The 26,447-nt window shown below is 42.7% G+C and overlaps 1 protein-coding gene across 7 annotated transcripts in view; it reads right to left on the reverse strand.

Annotated features, from left to right (window-relative positions):
- The window catches only part of PKNOX2 (PBX/knotted 1 homeobox 2), an 89,887-nt gene that overhangs the window by 59,070 nt on the left and 4,370 nt on the right, over positions 1-26,447 (reverse strand). Inside the window, exon 1 of one of the 7 annotated variants that reach the window (XM_053997033.1) lies at positions 25,050-25,119. The exons of the other annotated variants lie outside the window; for them this stretch is intronic. The gene's annotated coding sequence lies outside the window, so the exon portion shown is untranslated. Of the gene's footprint in view, positions 1-25,049; positions 25,120-26,447 lie in introns of those variants that run through there. 7 annotated transcript variants of the gene reach the window in all.

Consider the following 26,447-nt stretch of genomic DNA (forward strand, 5'->3'; position numbering starts at 1 on the left):
TATATTCCAATTATAGATTATACATTAACCTATTTTGTATCATATGATACTTATTATAAAATATGGGAACAATCAATTATTTAGTCTCAATTATTTCCTCACATGGTTATGTATCTATGATGTGATGGGAATAACATATATTATGTATTATTCTAATGTATATTATCTATCATTCCCATATATTATTTCTGTCTGATGTGAGATGTATCCAGTAGATGGATTTATATACATGTGAGCTTCAGGATTTTCTTGGGTATTTAGTGAAGAAAAGGTCTTTTCCCAGAGGTGCCTGCTGGACCTGGGACCACTGGAAAATCACTGCAGAGCACAGATTTGGGGGGGATGTGGCCCTTGCACACCTGGCAAGGGAAGATGCTGACAGCTGTTTGCAACCCCTGGCACTGAACCCACCTCTGTCCCCCTGCAAAACTCATTGCATCATTTCAGGGAGGCTTTCAGTGCCAAAAAAAAAAAAAAAAAAAAAAAAAAAAAAAAAAAAAAATCCCCTTATTGAGCATCAACCTCACAAAAAGGAGCTGGAATTTGGTGCCTTTCCCCACCTCGAGTTTTTACCTGGACCTGGTTGTCAGCCCAGCCCAGCTAAAAAAGAAGTCAATCAAGGGAAGATGAAAAGCTATTTATTAGGATTGATAAGAATCATTAAAACTGGCTGGGTAGGAAAGCACAATTCTGCTCCAGAGAAGGAAGAGGGAAAAATGCAAATTCTGCATGAAAAGAAGATATTTCCCTAATCGCCCCAATCAAACGCTGGTGCAATTATCTGTGGCCAACCCAACGGGTTAAAATTATCCTCTTCATCTCCGGACACAGTGAGGAGCCGAAAAAATGTTTCATTTTAATAAAAATGAAATCTGGACCCTGCAGAAAGCAGCTTCACTAATGACGTGTTTACACAGAAAAAGACAATTTCTATTTAATGGTGATTACTAGAGAGAAGAAATTAAACTTCCCAGAGTCTGTGGGTTAGGGATAATGGGGAGAAAGTTACTGAGGGTGTGTAAATCAGGAGAGCTGGATGTGGAATGGCCACGCGTGCGGACAGCTCAGTGCACACAGCTCTGCTTCCCCGGGTCTTGGCAGGCAAAAACGGATGTTTTGCTATGCAGATTTATGTGCCTGCGTGTGTTTGCATATATGCAAATATATTGCATTGCAAATGGGCAATGGCACGGGGAAAACTGGGAGGTGTGCGCGGCGTGCAAACACACACCTGGAAACGCACGTGGAAATGGGCACGCACACGTGCAGACACAGCCTGGGGGGCCCATGCACATCTGTGAGCAGCCCAATGCACGTGGCAGCACGCACAGAAATGCAACAACGCACGAGGAACACGCACAGGCTAATGCAAACACGCGTGGGACACGCATGGGCAAACACACGTGCAAATCTGCAAATGCACACGGAGCCGGTGCCAACACACCAACGGCCACAGGGCAAAACGCATCCCTGCTGTACCCCTGGCTGTGCAGGCCCGGACTGCACTCCTGGGATCCCACTTCTGAGTTTAAAAAGTGCAAAATAGGGTCTGATCATGAAGCCGTGCCAAAATTTCAGGTTTTGGCTCCCCAGGTGAGCGGTGCAGATCCTTCCTATTCATTCTACTTATTTAATTAGTTTTTAATTATTGTTGTTCTTTGAAATTATTTTTTCAGGGGAAAAAAAATTATTCATTTCTTTCTGAAGAAGCCAAGATCTTTTCACACCCATCTCCCACCTAGGAGGAATTAAGTTTTGGGGTTCCTCTTTGTGCCAAAGCCATTTCCATCCCGCGCCGACCTGTGCAAACCCATCCCGGGGCAAAATCACTCCAACGTCAGGCTTTAATGTCTGCTCCTTTCTAGAGCAGAGCAAACATCTGCAGAACAAGCCCAGATGTGAGTGGTGCTCCCCCCCCTCCTCCAGGAATTTCAGCTCCAAGGCACATAATAAGGCAACGTCTGGGATGGTTTAATAATAGTAAAATTAAAATCGCTCCCGAAGCAGAGTAAAGGGCACACTCGCGAGGAGGTTTGCAAAACAAAAACGAGCCCCGAGCTGGAGTCTCGGGGGAACAGTTGGATCAGAGGAACAGTAAACAACGCACAGAAATGCAACTTAATTATCTTTACAGCCCGAGTATGCAACCGGCTGCCGCAGCTTTCCACGGATGCGGGAGCAGAGAGGTGCTGGCATCCCCACGCTGAAGCTGCAGCATCCCCGAAAAGCCAGGAGAAAAGATCTTTCTGCAAAGTTTTGCTTGAATTTTCAGTCAAGAGCTGAAAACAGCAGGGATGATGTGGGACTGGGGATGCTCATCCCGACTTCTTATTTAGCTCAGTAAAACACAGCTTGTTGGTAATTTTGTGCTCATTTTTTTAAGAAAAACAAACTCTTGCCTTGACCTTGTTAGGTCTCACTGCATGCATGACCACCGTGCCCCCTGCATTAACACCAGCTGGGGAACTGCTACCCTTCTCTCACCAGGATGCTCTTCCATGAAAAACTGCTGCAAAAATTGGGAATGGGCAGGAAAAAATGTCCTTTTATACATATATATCTATATCTTTACATTTATAACCTGGAAATTGTGTTAATTTAAACTGAGGACAATGATGAGGAGAGATGCTTTAAATCAAAGTTTGGGAATGATATCAAGCCAGGGATGGGGTAAAGGACCAAATCAAAGATGCTGGGCAGGATTAGCTCAAAGATACAAGAATCAATCCATGGATGTTGGCTCTTATCAAACTAAAACATCCAGCTAAATACAAAAGGAGGATGCCCACAAGAGCCAAAGCTAAGAACACGCCTGCAGATCAGGTTCAAAAATATCCAAGAACATTCAATGCATCCATTATGCGACCTGAAGGTGCATAAATCCATGGAACCTGGTGAGATGCACCCACTGGATGTATTTCCTGAGGAAAACGGCAGAGGAAGTGATCGAGGCACTATGCATCATATTTGAGAAGTGGCAGTCTGCACTGAATGGAAAAACAACCAGAGGAGAAAGGGAAATACAACCAGGGAAGCACTTGGGGTGCAGGTGGGTGAGAGCTGGACAGGCCCTGGCCCAGAACCCCCCTGTGCTGGGCTGATCCCCAGCGTGGGCAGCAGGGCAGGGGGGGATTCTGCCCCTCTGCCCCCCCAGGTGAGACCCCACCTGCAGAGCTGCCTCCAGCTCAGGGCTCCCAGCACAGGGAGGAGCTGGAGCTGCTGGAGCCAGTCCAGAGGAGGCCACGGAGATGCTCCAAGGGCTGGAGCCCCTCAGCTCTGGAGCCAGGCTGGGAGAGCTGGGGGTGCTCACCTGGAGAGGAGAAGGCTCCAGAGCCCCTGCCAGGGCCTGAAGGGGCTCCAGGAGAGCTGGAGAGGGACTGGGGACAAGGCATGGAGGGACAGGACACAGGGAATGGCTTCCACTGCCAGAGGGCAGGGATGGATGGGACATTGGGCAGGAATTGTTCCCTGGGAGGGTGGGCAGCCCTGGCACAGGGTGCCCAGAGCAGCTGTGGCTGCCCCTGGATCCCTGGCAGTGCCCAAGGCCAGGCTGGACGGGCTTGGAGCAGCCTGGGAGAGTGGGAGGTGTCCCTGCCATGGCAGGGAGGTGGAACTGGATGATCTTTAAGGTCCCTTCCAACCCAAACCATTCTGGGATACTGTGGCAGTTAAAATTAAACCAAAATCCTGTCTGGGCCCAAACCAGGGATGTCAGCTGGGATCAGTCCAGGGATGCTGGCCTGGAACCAGCCAAGGCCACTAGCAGAGCAAACTGAAGATGTAGCCAGGACCAAAGCAAAGACACTGGCCTAAAGCAAAGCTCAGCAACTCTCCATTTTTCATCCAACTTTTTATAAAATGCTAATCTTGTTGTCTCCCAGGCTGCCAACAACCTGGCAAGGTCCTGCACCCCTCCACTGCCCCTCTGGCGAGGCAGCAATGGGTTTTTTTATTAACCTGACTGAACTAGCTGTGAAAAACAGAGACATTTTCTGGCACAGTTTGGATGACAAAAGGTCCAGCCCGCTCCTGGCTGCAGAGCTGAGGGCAGCCTGGGGCTGTCTGCATGGTGCAGGCACGCCTGGAAGTCAGCTCAACTCCCCCAGAGCCCAGGGGCTATTTCTACCCATGGCGTGTTTTTTTCTGCAAAAATCATCTGTTGCTGCCATTTAACTCGTGACACAGCTCGAGCACATAAATTCAGTGGTATTTTGCTCAAAAAGTGTTTTTTATCCAAAATTTCTTACAAAACACACCGCTAGTAACTTCTGCACCCAGCACGGGGTTTGGTTGTTAAATGGTGATGCTCCTTTTCAAGGGATATTCAGCTTTCAATTAAGGTTTCCAGCAACCCCAAACCAACCAAAACCTTCCCAAAACTCTCTATTCACTTCTTGAGCTCATCAGAAAACCTCAAGATTTGGGTGGTTTTTGGGGCTTGGGGAGTTTTTTGACCCCTGTGTCTATTGGCAAATGAGATGTCTGAAGTGGAGAGTAATCCAGTCTTTACCCAGCTTCAAAAATAAACTTCTTAAAAAGCCTCATGCTCCGAAATTCAGTTCACTGTTTTTTAAAATCCTTTTGTATTTTAAAAAATAGGCGATTTTTCCTGGAAACATAAAATTTTTCACTACTCCCTTGGCACACCTGAGCTAGATTTAAGCCTCAGAAGTAACACTAGGAAAGAGAAAGCTGCAAAAAATTGTGGATTTCCTGCAAACCCAATAGCAATGCAACAGCTGCAGGAAAAACCCAGTCCCCAACCACCCACCCCAATTACACCCAATTTCCAAACTGGACAGCAAATAATTCCTCTGTTCAGCTTTCACTATTAGGAAGCCACATTACAATATTTTTCTGCCCTGGGATGAAGATAAATTAAGACCTAAGTGTTGCTAAAGCCCCATTCGATGCTGCATCCTAAAAAAGAATTATTATAAAATGGTTTTCTAATTACTTTAACAAGGAGGCAGCTCTGACAGGGTGAGATGTGATGCTCTGCAACCTCTCCAGCCTCTTTTTCCACGCATTTAAGTGCTGTAATGTCACAGTCCAGCACTGGAGAAGTTTGGGCCACAGTTCTACGAGCTTTGTGCTTAATGAGGGGCGCCTAATTAAAGATGGGAAGCGCTGACTTCGTCAGGAGACCCTGCATCAAGACTGTCCTAGGGTTTTTTGGGAAGTGAGCATCCCTGGCCGTCTGGTCGCTCATCCCAGCAAGGTCACACCTGCAATAATTAAAGATTTTGGCTCATCAGGTTGCATCAGCCTGGCACCATCAAGGCTCTCCACCGAAATAATCCCAAAAACTGCCCTGAATTGTTCTGATGCTTAAGATGGTGCTCGCATTCCCAGCGACACGAAGGCACACGCGAGGACACGGACGCTCTTAAAGCCTTCGGAGCCACGGAAGGCTGAAAGCTTGGAGGGATGCAAGCCCCAAACCCAGCTGTGAAACCAAATGAGGATGAGGATGCTGGAAAAACAAGGATGAAGGCAATGGTGCACATCCACGCTGGCCGGGCGCCAGGTGACGAGGGGCCCCAAAAGGACAGGGTGGAAATTAGCAGGAGCAATCAAGGCACCGACTGGAGACCTGGTGGCACCCGGCGCTGGGTTAATGGAGCTCTGCAGCAGCAGCTGGCGGCGCTTTGGCGAAAAATCCACGATTTAGCCCCAAATCAGATGCTGCAACACCGGGAGCAATCCCAAAAATGCTGGGAGCCCTGACCAGGATCGCCCCAAATAGAAAATACTCACAGAAATAATAAAATAGGCCACCAAATGCATAAAATATCCTTCCCCCCCCCCCCCCGCCCGATGATAAAAATATCCCAGAATATAATAAAGCACCTCCAAGTAAATTTAAAAGTTAAAATTTAAAAATACCCCAAATAAATTATAGAATACGGAAAAAATAAAATGCTTCAAAAAAAAAAAAAAACAAAAACAAAATACTCCCAAAACATTACATCCCCAAGGTAATAAAATGCTCAAAAGAAGTAACAAAATACCCCCAAAATAATAAAATACCCCAAATAAATAACAAAATACCCCTAAAATAAAAAATACCCCAAATAAAGAACAAAATACCCCCAAAATAATAGAATAGCCCAAGCAAACCATAAAATAACCCTGAATAAATAACAAGAACCCCAAATAAACAACAAACTACATCTCAAAAATAATAAATTACTCCCCCAAATAATAAGATATATTGAATAATTAATAAAATATCCCCCCAAATGGTCAAATAGTCAAAATCTGTGGCAATTTTCATTTAAAAACCACACACATTTTTTCCTTTGCCCCAGATCAGATGCTGAAATACACAGCTTCAAACACTGCCCAAGCTGCCACCACGGCCCCCCATTTTACCACCCCAATTTTAGGTGTTTTTCTGCTTTCTAAACCTCACGTGGCAGCTCCAGTTAATCAAATCCAACCTGAGGTGTCCCCATCAGGAGGTTGGCAGTCACTACCTTTAGACAGCTTCAGAAGGTGCCTAAAAATGCCTTGCAATTAAATATTATATCTTTGTAATGATATTAACAATTTTAATTTTTTGTGGTTTAATTATAACTTGAGGTGAGAGTGCATAAATGTTATCTTAAGAGTTTATAATAAAAAATTTTATGTATGGATAGGATTCCTTGATTAACAATTTTTTTGTGAGGGAGAAGGACAGTTGTTCAGAGGTATGCAGAAAATGGATTTTTAGGCTTGGGGATGGGTAAATACAGTGTATTTTGATGTGTGCCTTTAATTTGTGTTACTTACACACTGTGTTTTGGTTCTGGAGCTATTTATCCACAACCAGGAAAACTCCAGGAAAAATACCCACACACACACTGTGCTGGGAGGTGAGGCTTGGAGGTCAGGAAGGGTCTTAGAAAGAGACATTGAAATGAATTTTCTCTCCTTTTCTCTCTTAGGGGAGTAAGGGTGAGCAGCTCATGGGTGGGAGAGGCAAGTGGGAATTTCCCATGGCTCCTGGAAGGACCTGTAGTTCAATATTTCCACTGCTATGAGGAAAGCAATGCATTTACACCGAGACACCCTTGTTCCTATGTCCAAAATTATTATTTTAAATTTTTTTTCATGGGGCACAGGCAGTTTTTGGGGGAGACACCGGATGTGTGCAAGGCAGAGCTACAGGAAACTTGGGATACAAGGATCAGTGAAGGATGCAGTGCCAGTCAAGAGGTGTTCAGAGGCATTCTTAAATTTAAAAAAAGGGCTTTTCCTGAGATAATACAAGATTTGCTCCCCTGGTTTGGTGGGTAAATCCATATTTCAGTGGTTTAACACCCAGAAGAGTTGGAGTTGTAGCATGATGAATATGCAAAGAGCAGCGTCCAAGATAAAGATAATTGGATCTTCTTTTATATTTTTTAATATATATAGATATATACTATATATCTATATTTATATATCTTTTTATATTTATATATATACATTAAAAGAACATTTATATACCCATCCTATACATATAGAGAGGATATTAGGAGGGAAAGGAGACAGAAAGAGGATATATAGAAAAAAGATGTAGATATTGGATTAATATATTGGAAATTAATCCAAATATTGGAAATTAATCCAATATTAATTAATATACTGGATATTTATTTATACCTTATATTTCCAGTGGATATAATATTAAATTTATATAATAGCGTGGCTTTAAGGATATAATATATGCAGTGCATTCATGTAATATTTCCAGTGGCTAGATATAATGTAATAGATCAAATATATTCAATGTATATTCAGTATATTCAATATATTCAATGTATATTCAATATATTCAATGTATAGTCAATTTATATATATATATATATATATATATATATATATATATATATATATATATATATATATATATATATATATCCCATGTGTATGTGTGTGAATTATATATATATATAAATATATATATAAATAATCATCCAACATAATCCAATAGATGGATAGAATGTAATATATCCAACACACTCAATGTGCATCCAGCATATGTATTTATATATAATATCCAATAGAATGGATCCAATGGCTGGATACAATGGAATAGAGGTACTATAAACTGTATATTTATTATATTTATTATATTTATTATATATATCTGGTTTCCATAAGCATTAACCCCTTCTGATGCTGCTTTTCACTTCTTTGTCAAACTTTCACAAAAAAACCCAACTTTTCCCAAGTTTTTGGCTTTCTCTCCTCCCACGCACTGGTGGAAATCAGCATTTCCTCTGATGAGCAATCCCCACATTAAAGCATTCCCCTCCATTTCGGGGTGCACCGTGCTGCCAAAAACAGCAATTCCTGGAAATGCAGCAGGTGTGCCACTGCAGAAAACAACCCGGCCATTCTAAGCAGCTTTTCTGAATTTTCTGACATCTACACAAGCACCTGCTAATTGTGGGGGTGGCTCTGGCTCTGAGTATTTCACTCCACTGTGAATTTTGCGTTTTTGAAGGTTTTTCCCTGGGTTACCAGCTGAATCTCCCTTTGCCACGAAGCCCCACTCCCACATCTGTGCCAGGATGCTTCGGCCCCGAGCACCATCCAATGGCCAGGGGTTTGAATTTGCTTTTCAAAATCAAAAAAAAATCCAAAAAAAAACAAAAAATAAAGGTCTTGGGGGAATTGATTTTTGTTTAATATTTAAAAAAAAAAGCATTTCCCTGAGCTGTGACACTCAGCTCCACATGGTACCATGATGGATCCCTGGTCCATCCCAGCACCTGAAGCACATCTACATCCCGCAAAAGAAGGGAAAAGGAAGGGGAAGGATCAGGAAAAAATGGGAGAAATTGCAAAACAAAAGGGTTTTAGAAATAAAAATAACACTGAAATTATATCTGCTTGAGGAGCAAAACTAATACCCAGTGAGACTCCAAAATTCAACCAAAACCCCCACAAGCTTTATCTCTACCCCTGCCTGTGGGGCCAATTTCTGGTAGCAGAAATGGATATTTTATAGCAATAAATAGATGGTATTGAGAAATATATATAGCTAGATGTATAGGATTTCTAATTAATGCTATTATAAATAACATATACTACATATAGCAAGAGAATAATTCCTTATTATATCAAGCATTATATGGCAATCTAATACATATTCTATAATCAGTATATCACTATGTATCAAGCATTATAAATAAATATATCAAAGTGAATAGATCCTAATCAACTCCTGTAATATAGGATTATGCCACGTACTTATTTAATTATTTATAAATATTTGTGTATTATATTCACTCATCACAGGTTATATATCAACGTTATGTAGCAAACATTTCTATAATAATATTTATGGCAATAATTATAATTTATCAGCATACACATAGCAAAAAAAAAAAATAAAAAAAACAAGAAGGAAGCTTTTTCTAAATTAGCAGCAATTTAGAGAAAAAAAAACATTTTTAAAAATCCCACAAAAGATTCTGGGAAAAACCCACTTAACACCTGAGCAACGCTGCGAACATCCAGCATCCAAATCCCACTCAAACCCCAGCACACGGGGGCAAGTTACCCCAATAAGATAAAAGAACTTGTTTAAATCTCTTCTTTTTTAATCTTTTTTTTTTTTTTTTTTTTTGCCCACAGAGCTGGAGCTGGGAATCCATTAGCCTTTAATGAAGTGAAACCCTCATCTTGCCGGAGCCACCTCATTTAGCGCAATTGTTTCGCAGCCATTACGGAAAGACAATTACAAGGAAGCGGCGAGAGTAATTGGAAATGCTGGCAGGAGTTGGGCGAAATGATAATAAATAAAAATATTCCCCCTAATAAGCTTGCCAGGAGGGGGGTGGGCTGGAGAAAATCAACATAATTAGAACTGAACCTCGGTGAGGAAAAACAGACAGCGGGGGTGGCGAGCGCTCGGCATGGAGGAGTGGGGGGAAAGTGGAGAAAACTTTGGTTTTTTACTCAAAAACCAGCAGGGAAAAGATTTCCCCCACCTGTACGCAGCTATCAGGAGCAAAAAATGGTTGGAATGGGAGATGCTTTCCACAGGGATGCTTGTGGTGCTCCTCCATCACCTGGTCCAGGCTGGAATTAAAGCCAAAAAAAAAGTGAAATGGTTCTGCTCACAGGACGTCATCAAGGAGCATCATTGGGTAAACAGAATTTCTCCTCATCAGATGGGGAGGAAAATACAATTATTTTTGCAAAACTTGTATTATTTACATTACCTTTAAGACCAGAAAGCATTAAGGATGTGGATTTGGGGGAAAAGGGATAAATCATACTCAAAACCCAACACAAGTAGCTGTTGGTGGGTTCCTTCTCTGCTCCTGAAATCCTTCCTCTTTCCACCAAATAATCCCTGTCCCCTGCAAAACCATCCATGCTCTGTTCCCATTCTCATCCCAACCCAATGTTGCTTTAGCAGCTCCACCAAAACAGTTTGCAGGAAAAAAAAACCTTAAAATCGGGAGTTTGCACCCAAAAAAGCCATTGAAGCAAAGGTTTGCAGAAAAAAAAGGTCCTTCAAGGATGGAATTGTACCCCAAAAAGTCCTTAAAATAGGGGCTTGCACCCAAAAATGCACTTTGAGCAGTTTTCAGAAAAAAAAAAGTCCTTAAAGCAGAGCTTTGCAGAAATAAAGTCCTTCACACAGGGGTTGGAACTAAAGGTTGTCCAAAAGGGGTTTGTACCCCAAAAAAAAAATCCATCAAAAAAGGGAAAAGCACTCTTAAAATAAAGGGTTTGAATCAAAACCAGTCCTTTCAATGGGTGTCTGCATTTAAAAAGTCTCTCAAACAGGGGCTTTGCACCAAAAACAGCTTTAAAAAGGGCTTTATAGACAAAAAGGTGTTTGCAGCTAAAAAAGGCCTCAGAGCAGGGGGCTTTACACAAAAATCTGCCCCAGGACCTCTCCCCTCTGCAATATCTGCTACAAAATCCAGCTCCTGGCAGCATTCCAAAGGGCTGGAATAGATCCCTCTCCCATCACAGCAAGGGTTTTCCCAAATCTAGAGAAAATCCTGCAAGGGGAATTCTATTTCTCCTTAGAATTTCTGTTCTGCTCGGAGCAGAACTGCTGGGGCAGGTGGGAAAAGCCAACAGTGCTGGGAGCGATCCCAAGCCCTGACCAGGATTGCCCCAAATAGAAAATACCCACCAAAATAATAAAACGGGCCCCCAAATTCATAAAATGTCCTCCCCAATGATAAAAAGATGCCAACATATAATAAAACGCCTCCAAATAAATTTAAAAAGTAAAATTAAAATTTAAAAATACCTCAAAAAATTATGAAATACAGACAAAATTAAATTCTTCAAAAAACAACAAAATACCCCCAAAATAATAAAATACCCCAAATAAAGAACAAAATACCCCAAAATAATAAAATAGCCCAAATAATGAACAAAATGCCCCCAAAATAATAAAATAGCCAAAGTAAACAATAAAATAACCCTAAGTACGTAACAAAAACCCCAAATAAACAACAAACTACCTCTCAAAAATAATATATTCCCCCAAACTCTCCCAAATAATAAAATACATTGAATAATTAATGAAATATCCCCCCAAATGGTCGAACAGTCCAAATCTGTGCCCCAGCCCTCTGGAGTGAAGGCGACTTTCATTTAAAAACCACACACGTTTTTTTCCTTGCCAGTTCCCAACTCCGTTAAGATCATTATCACAGAATGGGAGCAGAGATAAAACATTTTTATTTTCTTTTCTTTTTCTTCTAGTGGGATTTTTTAGCAGAGCATCCCCCACTCCCAGCTCTCATGGAAGTCAGCTCATGTTGGGAGTTAATGTTTCGTTAATACATAGGTTTTTTTGCTAATTTATTTTACTTTATTTTACTTTTCCATATTTCTCCTCAGTCACCAATTACTTTGCTCCCAAAGGGATTATTACAATTCTCCCTGTGACTTTTTTAGCCTTGGTGCCTTCCATAAGCCACAGGTGATGCTCATGCCACAGAAATGTGTTATTAAATAATATCAAATTATTTTAAATTATGTAAAATTATTTCAAATACATTAAATGTGACTGAATAGTATCAAATATTACTAGATCTTATTAAATATTCTGCAAAGCCATGTGCACAAATATTTTGGAGCTGTGAAATGCCTCCACCACCGAGCTGGGATGCTGCAGTGGGCACCAGCAGGCTGAGTCCTGCTGGGAAGACAGAGGGCAAAGCTCTGGAAAACTGGGGGGAAATTGGGCTGGTTTGGAGCTTTTTAGTACAAAAACCAAAAATATTCTGGTGGAGGAGAGGGAGTTTGGAGTGTGGTGAGAGAGGGTGTGGCAGGGCTGTGGGAGGAGAAGAGGGAGATGGAGTTGTGGAAGAAGGGTGCAAGGAGTGAGCAGGGAGCGAGCACGGAGCGCACACGATGCCCCAGGCCTGAGCTTTTCTGTTTTCCACGTCCTGCACTGGACAATCCACAACCCTGAGCCCCACACAGAGGCTCAGTCAGCTCTCTTCAGTCTGCTCAGCCAAAACAATCCTGCCAGGCCTGAGAACCAAGGACACCCCACAGCCTCAGGACCCAAAAATGAAAAACAAAAGTGAATTGGGGAGGAGCAAACTGGGGGAATGTGACTTCACTGCCTGAAGCTGTAATTGGAGAATTTACCCCTGATATGTAAATGGACCAAACTTAAATCTGCCTGAAAAACTCGTGGGCACTGTCCATCCTGGGCGTAGCCTCTGGGAGGCTCTGACTGCCCAAGGTGTATCTGTGAAAGGCCTTCAATAAATTCCCACTTTATTCTCTTAGCTCTGCCTAGCCTCTGTCCTAGGCAGCCACTCCAAGGCATCAGCAGAGCGAGCAGGGAGGGAGCAGGGAGGGAGCAGGGAGGGAGCAGGGAGTGTGTAGGAGCTGGGAGTGTGCAAGGAAGTGAGCATGGGAGCATGCCCCTCCTTCCCACTCCTTAAAACCCCATTAGAGTTCCTGACATTCACTTTTTCCTCTCAATAATAAAAAAAAAACTTAATAATATCTTATATTTAAATATACAGTTATAAATACTATATATATAAAACTATGTATTTATAATAATTTATATATTATATATTACCTATATGTTTATTACCTATGTTTATTTTAATATATGTTATATATTAAAATAGTATATTGAATTTTTATATATTATTTTATATTATTATATTATACATTCTATATTTTATATTATTACGTTATACATTATGTATTATATAATTTTATATTATTATATATTATCTTATTTTAATTTTATATATTTATTTTTATATATACACACTATATAATTGTTATCTATATTATTTACTATATAAAACAAATACAGAGATAACATAGCTTACCCTATATCTAATAATATTGTATACATATAATATTGGTATTCTATATAGTCTGTATTATATTTTGCATTTTATCTTTTATAGTCTATATTGTCTATTACCATCATTCTCATACATATGAATTATATTCTAAAGCTATATTAGATATTTTATATCTATTATCATCTACAATATCTCATATATTCATTATATCATATATCACAGATATTATATACTACATTGTATATTGCATCATATAATTATATAAATACATGCACAATATGGAATTTATGGTGCAGCCCCTATTTTATATAAAATACAACCCACAGTTCAGCTCCTAAAGACGCCCAGGAGAAAAAAAATCCCAAACCTGAAGGATCACTTCCCGCTGGAGAGGAGGAATGTGGAATACAACAGCTGGGATGGAACACATCCCCATTCTGGATCTCACGTGAGATCCACTGAGAAATAACCGGATTTGAGGTCTCTGGGAATTTCTCATTTACAAGGATCTATTCTAGTCCATTCTATTCTATCTAATCCGAAGTGAATTTGCTCAGAGGTTCCCAAGGAGGCTGGCAGAAACAGGAATCTTTAGCAGAAAGGCCACCTCCCTGACATAGGGATGAACAGCTTGGGAGAGAATGGGACTTTCCAGAACTGGCAAGAATTTCCTTCCTGAATTTCCTGAATTCATTTTCCTGATTTTCCTGATTCTGCAGGGTTCTGCTATCCTGGCACTGCGGCTCTTTGGAGAAAATCCAATTTATTCTTCAACAAATCCACTTTTGCTGCAACACCACAAGACACCGATGATGATTTGGGGGCCACTTTAGAGCCTCAAACCCCACTCTGCCTTTTCCTGATCAACCAGGTAAGCCAAAACCCTCAGGAATTTGGTACTTTGCACCAGAAATCCATCTAATTTTTGATGCACGAGTATCCCAGTGTGTGACCACAAAGAGGTTGCAGGGAGCAGCACCTCTAAATTTATTTTTGGGGGGGGGGTGGAAAATAATTTTCAGGTTTGCAAGAATGAATTAATTTGCCAAAGCAGTGTTTGCATCCCGCGTTCCCAGCGGGAATTTTTCAGTAGCCAAGTGGAAAGGTTTATTTAGCCGGGAGCGGCGCTGGCTTCACAAACATTTCCCCTTATCCAGCAGGGAGAACCTCACCAACCGAAAGGAGATTTAATTAGTGAAAATCTCGTTAGGCAAACGAAATTATCCGTAAGACAATCCTGCTCTGGACAGGGGGGTGATTAACCAGAGCCATTAATCGAGAGCGGTGCTCCAACAGGCAGCCCCGCTCCGGGATGGGGGGGCGGTGGGAGGACACCACAACCCGCCCCCACCCCCTCCGTGCTTGCCGAAAAGCCCTTGAGCATCTCATCAGCTCACCTTGATTGCATCATGCAAATTGCAATTAGCTTTTCGTTTCATCACCCCAGAAAACAGGAAAAAAAAAAAAAAAAAAAGGTATTTTGGAGGTGCGGGCTCAGCAACCCCCAAAATTTGTGACTGGTACCCATGGGATGATGTGCCTGCATCCCGCCACTGAGCATTGAGTGATGCAAACGCCATGTTTTAAAGTTATTTTCAGAGATTTTGTTATTATTTCCAGCTCTTACAGGAGGGATTTTTACCCTAAAGCTGTGGGTGTTTTCACGCTGGTCCCTAATGACGCCTGGGAGCACCGTGGCCTCCACGTGCCAGAACACCAAGGGCATTGTTCAGGCAGCTCAGAAGCCAGGGAAAGCTAAAAGAGCTGAGAGCACAAGCTGGGCTGCTTCAGAATTCACCAGGACTGACCCTCGGAGGTGACGACACGGCCAGAGCAGTGGGAAAGGACCCGCTGGTCTCTAACCTCCCACTTCAGCAGGATGCCACTGAGCCACCCGTGAAAATCATCAGTTCAGGGCAAGAGAAGCCTTCCCTTTACCAGGAAGTCCTGCAGGATGCCTTAAAAAATGGGGGGGAAAAAGGCAAAACTTCATAAAATCGGTGCCCAGCGAACACTCACGAGTTTTATATCTATAATTACATTTATATAGCTCTTGTTCAAGAGGAATCCCTAGGGACCTCACCCAGCAGCAGCCTCCAGCTCCAAGTCTGAGCATCCCTAAAATGATGATTCCCACCCCCATCAGCTCCCAAGTCTGGAAGAAGGACACGATATTGCCATCAGCACCGAAAAAGCTGGGAAATTTGGGAGTTTTTTAGATGCAGAGTGAAGATGAGCTCACTGAAAACCACCCAGGGATGCATCAGGTTCCAGGTGGAGTGAGATGATGGAGCAGGGTGATGATGGATGCTGAGGGAATGACCCACCTGATGTCACACAGAGCAGCAGGTAATTGAGAAATGCCAATTAAATCCCAGCTGATAAAGGCCCAGTACATGTATTCCCCATGTATTACATTCCCAAATATGTTCTTCCACTATATCCTCCAATACGCCATATTTACATAAATAGAAATGTATAAAACATTGTATTTCCCAATATATATACAGGGAATATGATCTAATTTTCTTCAATACACACAATATTTCCCAATATTTTCTATTCCTAAATATATTCCCCAACACTGTATATTTTATATTCCTCTATAAATAAATAAACATATATATGTTATTTATAATGTATACATATAATATATATAAATATATAAATAGATAGATAGTATATTATTTGCACTGCCTTTAAAATTGATTCAGAGGCTGCAATTAACGCAATTATTTGAATTTTTTTGCAATATCCATCAATTTTTTTCTACATCTTGGGCTCAATTTACTGTTGTCCAACTTCTGCCATGAATTTGCCATGAGTTTTGAGCAAAACCCACTTAATTTTTGTCAGGCAAAAGGAGTTTATCCTTTAAAGATCCTTACCAGATCCCACTCTAGGGACACCAAAAAAAAAAAATTGGAAAATGTGGTTTTATTTAAAATCTAGTTTCATCTGAAAGTCAGATTTTACTGAAAAGCTGTTTTTAAGGAAAACTACTGAGGGGCACCAGGTTTGGATAGGAATTACAGACCTTGGGCATCAGACGTGCTAAAATCCATTTTGGGATGAGATGGGAGTGACCAGCCCGGCAGCGAAGGATGTTTGACACTTGTGGGGTTTTGGCAATTTCCTTCCTTGGTGAGTTTTGGGGGATTTCCATGCTAAAAGTGAGAATGACTCTGGAATTTGGGTGCTCTGCACGGACCTTTGGTGTGTGGGAGGCTTTAATTGAGGTGCCCTGTGAGCACCTTTGCTAATTGGGGCGCTCCATGGGGACCTTGGCTGATTTGGGTACCCTACAAGCCCCTTTGCTAATTAGGGGGCCTGGCTGGAGTCTTTAATTTGGGTGCCCTGCAAGCACCCTTGATGACTGGGGTACCAACCCAGTCTTTGTTAATTAGGGTGCCACGTCAGGGTCTTTGCTAATTAGGGTGCTCTGTGAGGAGCTTTGCTGATCTGGGCACTCTGATGAGGTCATTAATTTGGGAACCCTGCAAGGACCTCGGCTCATCCACACACCCTGAGAGTGCCTTGGCTAATTTGGGTCCCATGCCACCATCTCTGCCCATGCAGGTGCCACACCAGGCTCTCTCTGCTAATTAAAGGCCCTGCAATGACCTTTCCTGATTTGGGTGCCTGCTTGGCATCTTTATTTTTTGTACCCCACGAGCATCTTTGCTAATTAGGGTGCCCTGTAAGGGTCTGTGCCAATCAAGTGCCATCCCATGGCCTCTGCCACCGTGGGTGCCCTGCTGAAATCCTTCCCACAGGTGCCCTCAAGGGGTCTCAGGTGCCTCGGGCACTGAGCACTGAGTGATGCAAATGCCATTTTTTAAGTTATTTTAAGAGATTTTGTTATTATTTCCAGCTCTTACAGGAGGCTTTTTTACCCTAAAGCTGTGGGTGTTTTCACACTTGGCTCTCCAGGTCATGAGCAGCAGGTGACACAAAAGGACAGGACAGAGGTGACACCGCTCCTGCCTCGCTCTGGGATGCTCCATGGGCAAGCCCAGCCCAGGCAGGACGTGGTGCATCCATCCCTCAGCCACAGGAATGGCTTTAGATCCCAAAATCCTTCCAGGAGCAGGTTCAGGATGTGGCTGCATCCATCCCTCAGCCACAGGAATGGCTTTAGATCCCAAAATCCTACCAGGAGCAGGTTCAGGACATGGCCCCATCCATCCCTCACCTACAGGAATGGCTGTGCATCCCAAAATCCTTCCAGGAGCGGGTTCAGGATGTGGCTGCATCCATCCCTCAGCCACAGGAATGGCTTTAGATCCCAAAATCCTTCCAGGAGCGGGTTCAGGATGTGGCTGCATCAGCTACAGGAATGGCTTTACATCCCAAAATCCTACCAGGAGCAGGTTCAGGACATGGCCCCATCCATCCCTCACCTACAGGAATGGCTGTGCATCCCAAAATCCTTCCAGGAGCGGGTTCAGGACGTGGCTGCATCCATCCCTCACCTACAGGAATGGCTTTACATCCCAAAATCCTGCCAGGAGCAGGTTCAGGACGTGGCTGCATCCATCCCTCACCTACAGGAATGGCTTTACATCCCAAAATACTGCAAGGAGCAAGTTCAGGACATGGCTCCATCTATCCCTCAGCTACATCCCAAAATCCTACCAGGAGGGGGTTCAGGATGTGGCTGCATCCATCCCTCACCTATAGGAATGGCTTCACATCCCAAAATGCTGCCAGGATTTCAGGACGTGGCTCTATCCATCCCTCAGCTACATCCCAAAATCCTGCCAGGAGCAAGTTCAGGATGTGGCTGCATTCCTTCCTCAGCCACAGAAATGGCTTTGCATCCCAAAATCCTGCCAGGAGCAGGTGATGCACATCCCTGCGGGGTATGGGGCAGCTCCTGGGATGCCTCACTGGCATCAGAGCATCCCAAAATCCCATCTGCAGCCCCCACGCCGCATTAATGGCTCGTATTTTGCTAATTGTACAAACCTAATGGGGGAAGGAGCTGGCGGGGGGAAAAAAAAGGGTAATGGCCATCAGGCCAGCAATAAACCAAAATTAATGGGCTGTGGGAAGAAATCATGTCCACTTAATGCCAGCTTTGGAACTCGAACAGAATCCTGCACCGCCGGGGGGGCTCCTGTGTCCCGAGGTCCCTCCCGGGCAGCCGGACCTGCGGGACAGCCCGGGGCTGAGAGGGAGGGGCTGGAGCATCTCCCAGCCCCTGGAATGCTGCAGGCAGCAGGAGAGGGGAAAACGCCCCTGGGAGAAGGCAGAGATGGAGAGGAATGCTGAAAAACACCGAGCTGGGACTCCACCTTCAGCTGGGGGATAGCTGCTTCTTATCTCCTTTTCTTTTTTTTTTTTTTTCCAATTTTCTTTCTTTTCTTTTTCTTTTTTCCAATTTTATCTTCTAATATTCTTCTAATTTTTTTTCCAATTCGATTTTCTTTTACCAATTTTCCTTTTTCTATTTTCTTTTTCTATTCTTTTCCACATTTTCCCTTTTGTTTTTAATCCATTTTTTCTTTTTTCCAATTTTGCTTTATTGTTTCTTTTCAACCAGTTTTTAAATTTTATTTTTTTTTTCTCCCTTTTTCATCACTTTTTCTTTTTTATTTTTTTACCAAGTTTCTTTTTTTCTTTTATTTTCTTTTTTCCCCCATTTTTCATTACCATTTTTCCTTCTTTACTTCCTTTTTTTTAACCAAATTTCTTTTTTCTTTTTCTTTTTCCCTAGAGAAACGAAAACAATTTCCCCACCACAAAGCAGGAAAAAACCCACCCAAACCTCTAACCCAGCAAGACAGGGATGCTGCTGTAGGACTCAGGGATTCCAAATCCCTATTTTCACTCTCTCCCATCCAACTTTTTCCCCAGCCCTGCTTCATCCCAGTAGAAATTTAATTACTTCGTGATTTTTGCTTGCCTTGAAACAAAAATCCAGTGCACAAATATCCCTGCTCCTAAAGGGATGGAGATAAGACTCATCCCAAACTTTCCCTTTGGACTAAACTAAACAAAACTAAACCAGAAAAAAAAATTTAAAAAACCCAAAAACACCACAAAAAACTTTTGCCCATAAATTTGGGTAGGAGTAAAGGTCTTCATTCTAGGAAAACTGGGATTAGAAGTGGATGTGGAGTATTTCTGTGAAGTTGTGCAAATACAGATGTGAGTTGACATCATCAACACTTGGAAAAATTCAAATTCTCTGCATTTTCCAATCAAATGGCCCCGCCCAGGAGCCAAAATATCCAGTAACATCCCAGTAAAACCCAGTGGTTGTATTAATGCCCCAAATCATAGTGGGAGCGAGAGGCCAGCTGCCCTGCCAGCATCCCACAGCCAGGCCCCACTCCCAGCTCCTGTTTGGGATGGCTCCCTCCACCCACCCCAAACCCCACTGCAGGCTGGGGAGCTTTTTCCTAGAGGAAAAATCCCTTTTTTTTTTCTTAAAAATGCCATGGGGAATAATTTTTTTAAAAATACTCCTATTGTTGAGGAGCCACCTAGGGCTGGGGAGGATGGGAATGATGGATTATCCCAGGTTGGAGCAGAGATGCTCCAGCTCCCTGTGAGCAGGGATACAGGATTATCCCAGGCTGGAGCAGGGATGCTCCAGCTCCCTGTGAGCAGGGATACAGGATCATCCTGGGCTGGAGCAGGGATGCTCCAGCTCCCTGTGAGCAGGGACAGAGGATTATCCCAGGCTGGAGCAGGGATGCTCAGGGATGCTCCAGCTCCCTGTGAGCAGGGATACAGGATTATCCCAGGCTGGAGTAGGGATGCTCCAGCTCCCTACGCACAGGGAGCAAATCAGGCACCCAACACAGATACACTCAATTCCCAGATTTTTCCCACAAGGATTCAAGCTGTTCACGTGGAAAACTAAACCAGGGCTGCAGGCACGAGCTGTTTGGATGGCCTGACAGCAAAAGGAGGAGCGAGCTCATGTAAATAAAGCCGGGATGTCACCGAGGGAGGCGCTGGCCCGGCCGTGCCCCGAGGCTGCCGGGGCTCAGGTTGCAGGATCCAGCGGGGGATTGCGGGGCCGTGCCGGAACGCAGCTATTTTAGGATTGGGGATATCATTTCACCAACAATTCCCCTCAGTTTCATGTGACACGGACCCAGCACCCCTAAAATAAACGGGGACTACACCCCGTCTTAAAGGGAATGGAAATAGAAATGTTAAATGTAATAACAGGCACCCGAATCGTTGGTGTTAATGATTTGCCTTACTTTATTTCTAGGAAGGAGAATAAATGCACACCAGGGGCAAAAAGCACTTTGGATTTCAGCAAATATTTGGAAATCGTGTTAATTAATGGTGCAGTGGACACAAAGATGCAGCTGAGATCCAGAGCTTGGGATCACAGAGGGATTTGGTGGATGTTTATATTGTATTTGGGGAGTTCTCCTGTGGACGTTAAAAATAAATAAATAAGAACTTTGCACTTGGTCCCTGCCAGTGACACGCTCAGGGTTCCTTACCCAGACAGCAGAAAGATGTGATGCTCCATGTGCCAAAATAGCAAAATAATGTGGAAGGAAATTGTGATTCACTGATTTTTTTTTTTTCCCCTGCTGCGCTATTAGTTGAATGGGGATTTTTGCTGTTTGGGGCCAAAAATCTCAGATTTAGGATCATCCCCACTCTTGCAGCCATGTCACTGCTTAATTTTATTGTACAGTAAAAGAACTTTATATTGGACATATTTCTATTAATTGTATTGATTGTAATTATTATTTATGTTATATACTATATATGTGTGTATATATATACACATATATATATATATATATATAAATGTATTGTATATATTATACTCTATTACATCATAAAAGTTCGCTAACATATCCTAATCTCTTCATTGAAAACTATCATTTATAGTCGGGTTTTTTTTTCATTTATAGAAAAATCACCTCCATCTCCTGTGGAAGATCAACATCACTTTTGGCAGCTAAAACTCACTCAGCAGCAAGTTTCAAATTTCTTTTTGACTCCATTGCTGCAGCTTTAGAGAACCCATCTCCGTGTTATTCCCCTTCCTCGCTTGCAAATGGAATGTAAAGTTTGAAATTCAGGTTGCAACCAAAAAAAAAAAAAAAAAAAACAGCACAGGGACAAGGAATTATCCAGGAAACTGAAAATGCACTCAGGCACTGGCAGGAGGAGCACCAGGAGTGTGTGCACGTGCATCCAAGGGGATTTTTTCCCTGGAAATCACCACTGGGATGTTTAGTTTGCATCAGAAAAGTTATTTTCCTTTAGGAATGCATGAACAGGTTGATCACCAGCTGCGCTTTGCTATGGGGGACAAGATTTTCCTCCCCTAAAATTGCCCAGCACTCATACTGCTCTCCTGCATGATAATTCCCTCTTATCAATCAATTGATTGATAATTTTCCACTATAAATCAACCACTATTTTTATTATAAATCAATAGTTTTCTGTTACAACCCGATCAATCCATTAATTTCTATTATAAATCCATCAATAATTTCCTAGTGTAAATCAATCCATACTTTTTTACTATTAATCAACCCACTATTTCCTATTATGAATCAATCAACAAATTTCCCATTATAAATCAATCAACCCACAATTTTCTACCTCGAATCAGCCAATAAATTTTTATTATGAGCAAACCAACTCCTGACTTTCCATTACAAATTGATCCATCGATAACTTTCTATGAGAACCCAATCAACCTTTGGCTTTCGAGTATAAATCAATCAGTCGATCGGGTTTTATTCTGAGTCAATTAATTGAGATTAATTAGATCCTGGTTGAGTTGCCACTGGGCTGACAGCCCCCCCCACCCCCCCAGCAGGTATTTATAGCCACCGTGTCTCATCCCCACTGCCCTCAGCCCTGGCCATTAATTAAATTAGCACAAAGAGGGGCTTGTTGAGCGCTCCAGCCTCCCGAAGTGGAGCCGGCGAACAGGAAACAAAGGGTGGAATTCTGTCTGCTCGGCTCAGGGGTGCTGCAGGGGGCATGGGGTGCCCCCACCCCACAGCAGCGATGCCGTGGGATGGGGGAGCAGCCCCCCAGGGCAGGACTGGGGCGTGGGGTGCATGGCTGCAGCAGCTGGGTGATGGGAGTCTTGCTAAGGGAATTAAATCCCACCTTGCAGCAGGGTCTCACCCCATCACTTCCCAGATTTACACTCGATTTACACCAGATTTACACCAAACCAGAGGCTGGGACACCATTTCTGCCACTTCCCAATCCTTGAGCCCTTCCCAACTTATCACAGCCCTGCTGCACTGAGCCCCTCTCCAAGCACAATTAACTCAGGGTGAAAACGCTCCCAGTAATTCCTGCAGGGATAACAGCACTGGGAATTTCTCTGGCTTTTCCCCTGTTGAGCCAAATCCCTGCATAAATGGTTGCAGGGAAAATAACCCCCCTGATGTCTCTACCTTGAGATAACCTTGGCCACTTGCCAGGTACTCAACTATTCAAGATGCTACTAAATCGCTTTATTTAGTGGTTTTAGCATAAATACTCTCACCAGGACCTTCAGCTCCACTGTTTGGGGTGTTAAATTTAAAAGGCAAAGAAGAGGGTAAAAAAAAAAAAAAAACTCTTGGAGGTTGTTTAGGCAAGGAGGAAAGATTTAGCATGGTACAGGGTGGGATTAAGATGGCAAAGGTCACGTTGAAAAGAAGGAAAAGCTCCCCAACAGCAAGAGGTGGCTCCTGGTATGAGGAGAAAACACTGAAATGTCCAAAAAGAGTGGAAAAAAAAACTTGATAAGAAGTGATGGTTGAGACAGTGAGATTGGGGGGGGTCAGATTTATATCTGGGAAAACAGTGGGAATGGGGAATATGCCCATGAGGGTTCCTGGCCTGGGGGAGTCGCAGCCAGGAGCTGGAGGAGCATCACTAGGAATGGACAAGTGCTGGTAAAAATGCAGCAGAACTGCACAAGCAGCCTCAAATTTGGATAAGCACCCACAAAATTGGAGCAGCATCGCTAAAATCGGATGAGCGACACTTAAAATTGGATAGGCATCCCTAAAACTGCATCAGTACCCCAAAAACTGCACCAGCATCACTGAACCCACACCAGCACCCCTAAAACTGCATCAGTACCCCAAAAACTGCACCAGCATCACTGAACCCACACCAGCACCCCTAAAACTGCACCAGCACCCCTAAAACTGCACCAGCATCCCTAAAATTGCACCAGCATCCCTAAAACTGCACCAGCATTCCTAAAACTGCACCAGCATCCCTAAAATTGCACCAGCATCCCTAAAACTGCACCAGCATCCCTAAAACTGCATCAGTACCCCAAAAACTGCACCAGCATCCCTAAAACTGCACCAGCATCACTGAACCCACACCAGCACCCCTAAAACTGCACCAGCACCCCTAAAACTGCACCAGCATCCCTAAAACTGCACCAGCATTCCTAAAATTGCACCAGCATCCCTAAAATTGCACCAGCATCCCTAAAATTACACCAGCATCACTGAACCCACACCAGCATCCCTAAAATTGCACCTGCAGCCCTAAAACTGCACCTGCATCATTAAAATTAGAGCAGCATCACTGAGGGTAGATGAGCATCCCTAAAGTTGCACCATCATTCCTAAAACTGAAGGAGCATCACTAAAACTGCATCTATGAAAATTGTCCCTGGCATTCCTAAAACTGGCACCAGCATCCCTGAAGTTGGGCAAGGATCTAAAAAAAATCTAAATCTAAAAATCACACCAGCATCACCTTATAGGAAAACAACCCTTTAATACCATTTAGTATTTCATTTGTGTTATTATCTTTAATTATTTACTTTTTATTGGTTATTGAGTATGCATTACTTTTTTTTTGGTTCACTTTTTATGATAGTTAAGTTTGTTCTTTACCATCCCACTGACAAAGGGCCTCACTTCATTATTTTTGTTTTAGAGCAATTAATTAATTGCAGGAGTTACGAGACCTTGGATCTGGCAGCAAGATATAAAGAAACCAATTTCTGCACATAAAATGCATTAAAAGACCTTTGCAGGCATTTTATATAAATGGGATTTTCTTGGGATTGAGATAAAAAATAATAAGAATTTATTTCTTTTTTTTTTTTTTTTTTTTTTAACTCCTCCAGCAAAGTTCATCTCCTCAGAATCCAGATTTTGTTTTTTTTTTTTTAATAATTCTATCTAAATTGGGTGAGTCAGAGCAAGGTCAGGGAGGGGATGCAGGATGCAAGAAGTGGGATGGAGAGCATGGGATGCAGGATGGTCTGGAGGGGAGACCTCCACCCACCACGCCTGAGCCAATTATTTATAATTATTTATTATGAGCTGATGAAGGGGATAATAAAATACAAGACCTGGAGAGGGCTCAGTTCATCAGCCTCACTCACCAGGAGCCCTCCCTTTGGAAAGAGGCAGCATGAAGATAGTGGAGATAGGGTGAAAATACAAAACAGGGGGAAAAGGAGAAAAATCAAATAGGCAAAAGCATCAAAATCTCCATCCAGGCTCCCAGCTCGGCATCAGCAGCAGCAACAGGCCTTGGGATGGAGAAATTAGCAGCTTGGAACAATAAATTCCCTTTTAAATTTATTGCTCAGGAGCATTAAAAATGTCTAAAGTGGTTTACATCCACCAGCGCCGTGGGAATTCGCCCAGGGATCCGGGAGCTGGTAATTGCTGTTCTCAAACTTGCCTTGGAAGCGTCAAGGAGTGTTTTAAAAAAAACATTTGAAGGGCTTTATAAAGCCATAAAGTGCCCTCGACGTACCTGGGAGTGATGGAGCTGGGAGAGGCTGGTCCTGCTTCCACCAAAAAATCCTGGGAATAACACACTGCTGATCTGGTATGGGAAAGGAAACTGCTACAGATCAATATTGCAATTTTTTTTTCCATTATTTGGCCAAGTTTTGCCTTGCTGGTGGCAGGGCGTGTGGCATTGGGGGTGACATCAGAGAGTCTGGGCTGGGAAATGTTGGGTTTGCTGCTTGGACAGGGTTGGTAAATATAACTAAATAAAATAATGGGTAAAAATAATGGGTAAAAAGGGGGAACATAGAGGAAAAAATGGCAAAATAGTAAAGGAAAAAAAGAGAAGTTAAAAAAATATATATATAAAATGGGAAAGGGAAAGAGGAAAAGGCAAAAAAGAAAATTTAAAAGGGCAGAAAAGGGAAAAAATAAGAGTGAGAAAGACAGAGAGGAAAAGGGAAAAAACATTAAACATTTCCCTTTTTTTTAGGGGAAAAAAAAGGAAAACAATGCAAAAAGGGGAAGAGAAGAGATTTTAGAAAGGTAAAGAAGGAAAATAAGGTCAATCAAGGAAAAAATAAAACAGAAAATGGAAAATATTTTAAAATAAGGGAAAAAAGAAAGAAAATAAAGGAGAAAACAAAAAAGGAAACACAGAAAAAGGGAAAAGGCGAAAAAAGAAAAGATGGGAAAAAGAAGACAAAGGAAAATAGTAAAAAAAAATAAAGGAGAAAAGGTGGAAAAGGGGGGGGGGGAAAGGAGAAAAGGGGGAGGAAGGGAGGAAAGGAGCAAAATTATGGGAAAGGGAGGGGAAATGGGAAAAAGGAAAACAAAACCAGCTTTTCCTGGGATGGAGAAATTTCCAAGGGGTTGAAGCTTTAAGCCAAGGCTGGAGGAGCCCCTGGCTCCTGGGGAGGCTGAGGCTGCTCCTGCTCCCTCCCGGGATTTTCCCACTCCCAAACACATCCTCAAACAAACACGAAATGGGGGAAGACATAAAATAGAAGCTTCCCATGGCTGGTCCAAAATTGGGATTATTTTTAATTGGCTTTCTGAGATTTCTGGCAGGGATCCTGGCAGCCAGCACAGCCAGGGAAGGGGAAACCTGGCCAGAAACTCTGGGTTCAGTAATAACATTTTTCATAGTTTTTGTAACACCTTCTTAAAGCCAAAAGCTCCGGATTGAACATTCGGGGGGAATTTTTTTCCCCTCTACACAAGTTGGGTTTCACTCTCTCCTCCACCTGCACCAAAATAATCTGGTTTTTGGGGAGTATCAGCAGTGCTGCATACCCAAACCTGAGGGTTTATGGCTTTTTGGTGAGGCTGCTTGGATATTTGGGATTATACTTTGTATGGGACAGGTGGCACAGGATGCTGAAAGGTGGGGGAAACACGACCTGGAAAATGAAAGTCA

The sequence above is a fragment of the Vidua macroura genome, chromosome 22 (assembly GCF_024509145.1).
Source record: "Vidua macroura isolate BioBank_ID:100142 chromosome 22, ASM2450914v1, whole genome shotgun sequence".
NCBI lineage: Eukaryota > Metazoa > Chordata > Aves > Passeriformes > Viduidae > Vidua > Vidua macroura.